At 34.3% G+C, this 11,167-nt stretch overlaps 1 protein-coding gene across 2 annotated transcripts in view; it reads left to right on the top strand.

The window, feature by feature from the left end:
- The window catches only part of LOC134693519 (urease subunit alpha-like), an 84,962-nt gene that overhangs the window by 2,225 nt on the left and 71,570 nt on the right, over positions 1-11,167 (top strand). The window lies entirely within an intron of this gene.

Genomic DNA, 11,167 nt, shown 5'->3' with positions numbered 1-11,167 from the left:
TATGCATAAAAATGAGGAAATATAAAAAGATATATAAATATATAAAGATGTGGTATTATTGTCAATGAGACAAACATCCACAAAAGACCAAAATGACACAGACATCAACAACTATAGCTCACCGTACAGCCTACAACAATGAGCAAAGCCCATACCGCATAGTCAGCTATAAAAGGCCCCAATAAGACAATGTAAACAATTAACGGCCTTATCTATTTTACAAAATGAACGAAAAACTAATATGTAACACATAGACAAATGACAACCACTAAATTACAGACTCCTGAATTGGGACAGACACATACATAAATAATTCAGCGGGGTTAAACATGTTAGCCAATTTTGAATAATGAAATGGATATTTTGAATAATGAAATGGACTACTGCGACCCTTTAACCCTAATTATAGATAAACCTTATACCTCATTCGAAAGCTTATAACAAGAGGAACAAAATGTATATAGTCAACATGTTCCGCAACGCATATTAGAGGACTTAAATGTCGAAATACGCGTGAAAGTTAAGAAATAGCCAATTTTGAATAATGAAATGGATATTTTGAATAATGGAATGGACTGCTGCGACCCTTCAACCCCAAATTATAGATAAAACTTATACCTCATTCGAAAGCTTATAACGAGAGGAACAAAATGTATATAGTCAACATGTTCCGCAACGCATATTACAGGACTTAAATGTCGAAATATGCGTGAAAGTTAAGAAAAAGCCAATTTTAAATAATGAAATGGATATTTTGAATAATGGAATGGACTGCCGCGACCTTTTAGCCCCTAATTATAGATAAACCTCATACCTCATTCGAAAGCTTATAACGAGAGGAATATAATGTATATAGTCAACATGTTCCGCAACGCATATTACAGGACTTAAATGTCGAAATACGCGTGAAAATTAAGAAATAGCCAATTTTGGAAAAAGAAATGGATATTTTGAATAATGGAATGGACTGCTGCGACCCTTCAACCCCAAATTATAGATAAAACTTATACCTCATTCGAAAGCTTATAACGAGAGAAACAAAATGTATATAGTCAACATGTTCCGCAACGCATATTACAGGACTTAAATGTCGAAATATGCGTGAAAGTTAAGAAATAGCCAATTTTGAATAATGAAATGGATATTTTGAATACTGGAATGGACTGCCGCGACCTTTTAGCCCCTAATTATAGATAAACCTTATACCTCATTCGAAAGCTTATAACGAGAGGAATATAATGTATATAGTCAACATGTTCCGCAACGCATATTACAGGACTTAAATGTCGAAATACGCGTGAAAATTAAGAAATAGCCAATTTTGGATAATGAAATGGATATTTTGAATAATGGAATGGACTGCTGCGACGCTTAAGCCCCTAATTATAGATAAAATTTATACCTCATTCAAAAGCTTATAACGAGAGGAACAAAATGTATAAAGTCAACATGTTCCGCAACGCATATTACAGGACTTAATGTCGAAATACGCGTGAAAGTTAAGAAATATCCAATTTTGAATAATGAAATGGATATTTTGAATAATGGAATGGACTGCTGCAACCCTTTAGCCCCTTATTATAGATAAACTTTATACCTAATTCGAAAGCTTATAACGAGAGGAACAAAATGTATACAGTCAACATGTTCCGCAACGCATAATACAGGACTTAAATGTCGAAATACGCGTGAAAATTAAGAAATAGTCAATTTTGGATAATGAAATGGATATTTTGAATAATGGAATGGACTGCTGCGACGCTTAAGCCCCTAATTATAGATAAAATTTATACCTTATTCGAACGCTTATAACGAGAGGAACAAAATGAATATAGTCAACATGTTCCACCACGCATATTAGAGGACTTAAATGTCGAAATACGCGTGAAAATAAGGAAATCGCCAATTTTGAATAATGAAATGGATATTTTGAATAATGGAATGGACTGCTGCGACCCTTTAACCCCTAATTATAGATAAACCTTATACCTCATTCGAAAGCTTATAACGAGAGGAACAAAATTTATATAGTCAACATGTTCCGCAACGCATATTAGAGGACTTAAATGTCGAAATACGCGTGAAAGTTAAGAAATAGCCAATTTTGAATAATGAAATGGATATTTTGAATAATGAAATGGATATTTTGAATAATGGAATGGACTGCTGCGACGCTTTAGCCCCTAATTATAGATAAACTTTATACCTCATTCGAAAGCTTATAACAAGAGGAACAAAATGTATATAGTCAACATGTTCCGCAACGCATATTAGAGGACTTAAATGTCGAAATACGCGTGAAAGTTAAGAAATAGCCAATTTTGAATAATGAAATGGATATTTTGAATAATGGAATGGACTGCTGCGACGCTTAAGCCCCTAATTATAGATAAAATTTATACCTAATTCGAAAGCTTATAACGAGAGGAACAAAATGTATATAGTCAACATGTTCCGCCACGCATATTAGACGACTTAAATGTCGAAATACGCGTGAAAATTAGGAAATCGCCAATTTTGAATAATGAAATGGATATTTTGAATAATGGAATGGACTGCTGCGACCCTTTAACCCCTAATTATAGATAAACCTTGTACCTCATTCGAAAGCTTATAACGTGAGGAACAAAATGTATATAGTCAACATGTTCCGCAACGCATATTAGAGGACTTAAATTTCGAAATACGCGTGAAAGTTAAAAAATAGCCAATTTTGAAAAATGAAATGGATATTTTGAATAATGGAATGGACTGCTGCGACCCTTTAGCCCCTTATTATAGATAAACTTTATACCTCATTCGAAAGCTTATAACAAGAGGAACAAAATGTATATAGTCAACATGTTCCGCCACGCATATTAGAGGACATAAATGTCGAAATACGCGTGAAAATAAGGAAATCGCCAATTTTGAATAATGAAATGGATATTTTGAATAATGGAATGGACTGCTGCGACCCTTAAGCCCCTAATTATAGATAAAATCTATACCTAATTCAAAAGCTTATAACGAGAGGAACAAAATGTATATAGTCAACATATTCCGCAACGCATATTAGAGGACTTAAATGTCGAAATACGCGTGAAAGTTAAGAAATAGCCAATTTTGAATAATGAAATGGATATTTTGAATAATGGAATGGACTGCTGCGACCCTTCAACCCCAAATTATAGATTAAACTTATACCTCATTCGAAAGCTTATAACGAGAGGAACAAAATGTATATAGTCAACATGTTCCGCAACGCATATTACAGGACTTAAATGTCGAAATACGCGTGAAAGTTAAGAAATAGCCAATTTTGAATAATGAAATGGATATTTTGAATAATGGAATGGACTGCTGCGACCCTTTAGTCCCTAATTATAGATAAACTTTATACCTCATTCGAAAGCTTATAACGAGAGGAACAAAATGTATATAGTCAACATGTTCCGCAACGCATATTACAGGACTTAAATGTCGAAATACGCGTGAAAGTTAAAATTGGCCAATTTTGAATAATGAAATGGATATTTTGAATAATGGAATGGACTGCCGCGACCTTTTAGCCCCTAATTATAGATAAACCTTATACCTCATTCGAAAGCTTATAACAAGAGGAACATAATGTATATAGTCAACATGTTCCGCAACGCATATTACAGGACTTAAATGTCGAAATACGCGTGAAAGTTAAGAAATAGCCAATTTTGAATAATGAAATGGATATTTTGAATAATGGAATGGACTGCTGCAACCCTTTAGCCCCTAATTATAGATAAACTTTATACCTAATTCGAAAGCTTATAACGAGAGGAACAAAATGTATATAGTCAACATGTTCCGCAACGCATATTAGAGGACTTAAATGTCGAAATACGCGTGAAAGTTAAGAAATAGCCAATTTTGAATAATGAAATGGATATTTTGAATAATGGAATGGACTGCTGCGACGCTTAAGCCCCTAATTATAGATAAAATTTATACCTAATTCGAAAGCTTATAACGAGAGGAACAAAATGTATATAGTCAACATGTTCCGCCACGCATATTAGAGGACTTAAATGTCGAAATACGCGTGAAAATTAGGAAATCGCCAATTTTGAATAATGAAATGGATATTTTGAATAATGGAATGGACTGCTGCGACCCTTTAACCCCTAATTATAGATAAACCTTGTACCTCATTCGAAAGCTTATAACGTGAGGAACAAAATGTATATAGTCAACATGTTCCGCAACGCATATTAGAGGACTTAAATTTCGAAATACGCGTGAAAGTTAAGAAATAGCCAATTTTGAAAAATGAAATGGATATTTTGAATAATGGAATGGACTGCTGCGACCCTTTAGCCCCTTATTATAGATAAACTTTATACCTCATTCGAAAGCTTATAACAAGAGGAACAAAATGTATATAGTCAACATGTTCCGCCACGCATATTAGAGGACATAAATGTCGAAATACGCGTGAAAATAAGGAAATCGCCAATTTTGAATAATGAAATGGATATTTTGAATAATGGAATGGACTGCTGCGACCCTTAAGCCCCTAATTATAGATAAAATCTATACCTAATTCAAAAGCTTATAACGAGAGGAACAAAATGTATATAGTCAACATATTCCGCAACGCATATTAGAGGACTTAAATGTCGAAATACGCGTGAAAGTTCAGAAATAGCCAATTTTGAATAATGAAATGGATATTTTGAATAATGGAATGGACTGCTGCGACCCTTCAACCCCAAATTATAGATTAAACTTATACCTCATTCGAAAGCTTATAACGAGAGGAACAAAATGTATATAGTCAACATGTTCCGCAACGCATATTACAGGACTTAAATGTCGAAATACGCGTGAAAGTTAAGAAATAGCCAATTTTGAATAATGAAATGGATATTTTGAATAATGGAATGGACTGCTGCGACCCTTTAGTCCCTAATTATAGATAAACTTTATACCTCATTCGAAAGCTTATAACGAGAGGAACAAAATGTATATAGTCAACATGTTCCGCAACGCATATTACAGGACTTAAATGTCGAAATACGCGTGAAAGTTAAAATTGGCCAATTTTGAATAATGAAATGGATATTTTGAATAATGGAATGGACTGCCGCGACCTTTTAGCCCCTAATTATAGATAAACCTTATACCTCATTCGAAAGCTTATAACAAGAGGAACATAATGTATATAGTCAACATGTTCCGCAACGCATATTACAGGACTTAAATGTCGAAATACGCGTGAAAGTTAAGAAATAGCCAATTTTGAATAATGAAATGGATATTTTGAATAATGGAATGGACTGCTGCAACCCTTTAGCCCCTAATTATAGATAAACTTTATACCTAATTCGAAAGCTTATAACGAGAGGAACAAAATGTATATAGTCAACATGTTCCGCAACGCATATTAGAGGACTTAAATGTCGAAATACGCGTGAAAGTTAAGAAATAGCCAATTTTGAATAATGAAATGGATATTTTGAATAATGGAATGGACTGCTGCGACGCTTAAGCCCCTAATTATAGATAAAATTTATACCTAATTCGAAAGCTTATAACGAGAGGAACAAAATGTATATAGTCAACATGTTCCGCCACGCATATTAGAGGACTTAAATGTCGAAATACGCGTGAAAATTAGGAAATCGCCAATTTTGAATAATGAAATGGATATTTTGAATAATGGAATGGACTGCTGCGACCCTTTAACCCCTAATTATAGATAAACCTTGTACCTCATTCGAAAGCTTATAACGTGAGGAACAAAATGTATATAGTCAACATGTTCCGCAACGCATATTAGAGGACTTAAATTTCGAAATACGCGTGAAAGTTAAGAAATAGCCAATTTTGAAAAATGAAATGGATATTTTGAATAATGGAATGGACTGCTGCGACCCTTTAGCCCCTTATTATAGATAAACTTTATACCTCATTCGAAAGCTTATAACAAGAGGAACAAAATGTATATAGTCAACATGTTCCGCCACGCATATTAGAGGACATAAATGTCGAAATACGCGTGAAAATAAGGAAATCGCCAATTTTGAATAATGAAATGGATATTTTGAATAATGGAATGGACTGCTGCGACCCTTAAGCCCCTAATTATAGATAAAATCTATACCTAATTCAAAAGCTTATAACGAGAGGAACAAAATGTATATAGTCAACATATTCCGCAACGCATATTAGAGGACTTAAATGTCGAAATACGCGTGAAAGTTAAGAAATAGCCAATTTTGAATAATGAAATGGATATTTTGAATAATGGAATGGACTGCTGCGACCCTTCAACCCCAAATTATAGATTAAACTTATACCTCATTCGAAAGCTTATAACGAGAGGAACAAAATGTATATAGTCAACATGTTCCGCAACGCATATTACAGGACTTAAATGTCGAAATACGCGTGAAAGTTAAGAAATAGCCAATTTTGAATAATGAAATGGATATTTTGAATAATGGAATGGACTGCTGCGACCCTTTAGTCCCTAATTATAGATAAACTTTATACCTCATTCGAAAGCTTATAACGAGAGGAACAAAATGTATATAGTCAACATGTTCCGCAACGCATATTACAGGACTTAAATGTCGAAATACGCGTGAAAGTTAAAATTGGCCAATTTTGAATAATGAAATGGATATTTTGAATAATGGAATGGACTGCCGCGACCTTTTAGCCCCTAATTATAGATAAACCTTATACCTCATTCGAAAGCTTATAACAAGAGGAACATAATGTATATAGTCAACATGTTCCGCAACGCATATTACAGGACTTAAATGTCGAAATACGCGTGAAAGTTAAGAAATAGCCAATTTTGAATAATGAAATGGATATTTTGAATAATGGAATGGACTGCTGCAACCCTTTAGCCCCTAATTATAGATAAACTTTATACCTAATTCGAAAGCTTATAACGAGAGGAACAAAATGTATATAGTCAACATGTTCCGCAACGCATATTAGAGGACTTAAATGTCGAAATACGCGTGAAAGTTAAGAAATAGCCAATTTTGAATAATGAAATGGATATTTTGAATAATGGAATGGACTGCTGCGACGCTTAAGCCCCTAATTATAGATAAAATTTATACCTAATTCGAAAGCTTATAACGAGAGGAACAAAATGTATATAGTCAACATGTTCCGCCACGCATATTAGAGGACTTAAATGTCGAAATACGCGTGAAAATTAGGAAATCGCCAATTTTGAATAATGAAATGGATATTTTGAATAATGGAATGGACTGCTGCGACCCTTTAACCCCTAATTATAGATAAACCTTGTACCTCATTCGAAAGCTTATAACGTGAGGAACAAAATGTATATAGTCAACATGTTCCGCAACGCATATTAGAGGACTTAAATTTCGAAATACGCGTGAAAGTTAAGAAATAGCCAATTTTGAAAAATGAAATGGATATTTTGAATAATGGAATGGACTGCTGCGACCCTTTAGCCCCTTATTATAGATAAACTTTATACCTCATTCGAAAGCTTATAACAAGAGGAACAAAATGTATATAGTCAACATGTTCCGCCACGCATATTAGAGGACATAAATGTCGAAATACCCGTGAAAATAAGGAAATCGCCAATTTTGAATAATGAAATGGATATTTTGAATAATGGAATGGACTGCTGCGACCCTTAAGCCCCTAATTATAGATAAAGTCTATACCTAATTCAAAAGCTTATAACGAGAGGAACAAAATGTATATAGTCAACATATTCCGCAACGCATATTAGAGGACTTAAATGTCGAAATACGCGTGAAAGTTAAGAAATAGCCAATTTTGAATAATGAAATGGATATTTTGAATAATGGAATGGACTGCTGCGACCCTTCAACCCCAAATTATAGATTAAACTTATACCTCATTCGAAAGCTTATAACGAGAGGAACAAAATGTATATAGTCAACATGTTCCGCAACGCATATTACAGGACTTAAATGTCGAAATACGCGTGAAAGTTAAAATTGGCCAATTTTGAATAATGAAATGGATATTTTGAATAATGGAATGGACTGCCGCAACCTTTTAGCCCCTAATTATAGATAAACCTTATACCTCATTCGAAAGCTTATAACAAGAGGAACATAATGTATATAGTCAACATGTTCCGCAACGCATATTACAGGACTTAAATGTCGAAATACGCGTGAAAGTTAAGAAATAGCCAATTTTGAATAATGAAATGGATATTTTGAATAATGGAATGGACTGCTGCGACCCTTAAGCCCCTAATTATAGATAAAGTCTATACCTAATTCAAAAGCTTATAACGAGAGGAACAAAATGTATATAGTCAACATATTCCGCAACGCATATTAGAGGACTTAAATGTCGAAATACGCGTGAAAGTTAAGAAATAGCCAATTTTGAATAATGAAATGGATATTTTGAATAATGGAATGGACTGCTGCGACCCTTCAACCCCAAATTATAGATTAAACTTATACCTCATTCGAAAGCTTATAACGAGAGGAACAAAATGTATATAGTCAACATGTTCCGCAACGCATATTACAGGACTTAAATGTCGAAATACGCGTGAAAGTTAAAATTGGCCAATTTTGAATAATGAAATGGATATTTTGAATAATGGAATGGACTGCCGCGACCTTTTAGCCCCTAATTATAGATAAACCTTATACCTCATTCGAAAGCTTATAACAAGAGGAACATAATGTATATAGTCAACATGTTCCGCAACGCATATTACAGGACTTAAATGTCGAAATACGCGTGAAAGTTAAGAAATAGCCAATTTTGAATAATGAAATGGATATTTTGAATAATGGAATGGACTGCTGCAACCCTTTAGCCCCTAATTATAGATAAACTTTATACCTAATTCGAAAGCTTATAACGAGAGGAACAAAATGTATATAGTCAACATGTTCAGCAACGCATAATACAGGACTTAAATGTCGAAATACGCGTGAAAGTTAAGAAATAGCCAATTTTGGATAATGAAATGGATATTTTGAATAATGGAATGGACTGCTGCGACGCTTAAGCCCCTAATTATAGATAAAATGTATACCTTATTCGAAAGCTTATAACGAGAGGAACAAAATGTATATAGTCAACATGTTCCGCAACGCATATTAGAGGACTTAAATGTCGAAATACGCGTGAAAGTTAAGAAATAGCCAATTTTGAATAATGAAATGGATATTTTGAATAATGGAATGGACTGCTGCGACCCTTAAGCCCCTAATTATAGATAAGATTTATACCTAATTCAAAAGCTTATAACGAGAGGAACAAAATGTATATAGTCAACATATTCCGCAACGCATATTAGAGGACTTAAATGTCGAAATACGCGTGAAAGTTAAGGAATAGTCAATTTTGAATAATGAAATGATTTTGAATAATGGAATGGACTGCTGCGACCCTTCAACCCCAAATTATAGATAAAACTTATACCTCATTCGAAAGCTTATAACGAGAGGAACAAAATGTATATAGTCAACATGTTCCGCAACGCATATTACAGGACTTAAATGTCGAAATACGCGTGAAAGTTAAAATTGGCCAATTTTGAATAATGAAATGGATATTTTGAATAATGGAATGGACTGCCGCGACCTTTTAGCCCCTAATTATAGATAAACCTTATACCTCATTCGAAAGCTTATAACGAGAGGAACATAATGTATATAGTCAACATGTTCCGCAACGCATATTACAGGACTTAAATGTCGAAATACGCGTGAAAGTTAAGAAATAGCCAATTTTGAATAATGAAATGGATATTTTGAATAATGGAATGGACTGCTGCGACCCTTTAGCTTCTAATTATAGATAGACTTCGTACCTCCTTCGAAAGCATATTTCGAGATGAGCAAAATGTTTATAGTCAACAAGTTCCGCAACGCATATTAGAGAAGTAACGAACGACCTAAATATCGAAATACGCTTGAACATTAAGAAATAGCTTATTTTGACTACTACAGCCCTTCAGTCCCTAACAAAGGCAAATTTTATTCACCAAATTAAAGCGTATTGATAGAGGAATAACTTAATATAAATGATATGTGCCGCAATGACCATGAGAGGGGTTACGGAGGACCTAAATGCCAAAATATGCATGAAAATTAAAAAATAGCCAATTTTGAATAATGAAATGCATATTTTGAATTACAGAACACTTGTCTTACAGAATGGACTGTTGTGAACCGTTGACCCAAGGCCCTTATTACCTTATACCTCAATTGAAGGCTTATTAAGAGATGAACAGTAGCATGATTATGAGAGTTCTGCCACACACCCATTTTTATGTTGGAGTCGAGGGAAACGTTTTCTTTGTGGATGAAATAAACACACACACACAAAAATAGAAATTCACAGATATAATAAACACAATGGACTTTAAGATAACAAATATGTCTGGTCAGAGATAGTATACGGCACAAGAGGTAGAAATTCTAAAAAAAAAATGGCCGCTGTAAAGGCAAATCGAGAACAGCGCTGCAATGATGAGGAAATTATCAAATTGCGAACAGTAGGGCAGGACTCAACCTTGATTGTCAAAGACATTAAATACTTCGACACGAAGTAAAGGCCTGCAAAATTATAACCTTGTGCTGGAAAGCGGAAACTATTCGCACATGGGGATATGAGAGATTAAATAAGCAACTGACTACCGTCTTGACAAAGAGAGAACCGATGGAGCTGTGCAAATTGTGAGCTATGGGATGAAAAATCATGACGCACCGCGTACGTTTCTCGACTTTCTTATTTTTTATAAGGATTGTAGGATCGAATGTGTTCGAATATATATGTTTTGTAGGCCCGAAAACTGGGTCTAAAACAGTAAATTGAGAATGGTGGTTTTGGGGTGACCTAAATTGATTTTTTGTTATGATGAAGACATTGATCCAATTGAACATGGAGTTAGTAGTTGAAAACGTCAAATATAGCCAAAATGAACCACCTTCGAGGGTAATCCCGGTTGAGAAAATATCAGTTGGTTGAGAGTTGATAGAAACGAAGACAAATCTTAAAATTCATCGTCGTCCCAAACCCTACACGAGGAGGTTGTCACCCAGGCAAAACAACTTGGGTCGAAAAGGGTTAGCTGGCTGATCGACTGCTTAAGAAGGTACAGGATCAGATTTTAGAAGATAGGAAAGCCATTGCG

The sequence above is a fragment of the Mytilus trossulus genome, chromosome 12, assembly GCF_036588685.1.
Source record: "Mytilus trossulus isolate FHL-02 chromosome 12, PNRI_Mtr1.1.1.hap1, whole genome shotgun sequence".
Taxonomy (NCBI): Eukaryota; Metazoa; Mollusca; class Bivalvia; order Mytilida; family Mytilidae; genus Mytilus; species Mytilus trossulus.
The sequence above is the reverse complement of the archived record's forward strand: the minus strand, read 5'-3'. Positions and strand labels throughout refer to the sequence as shown.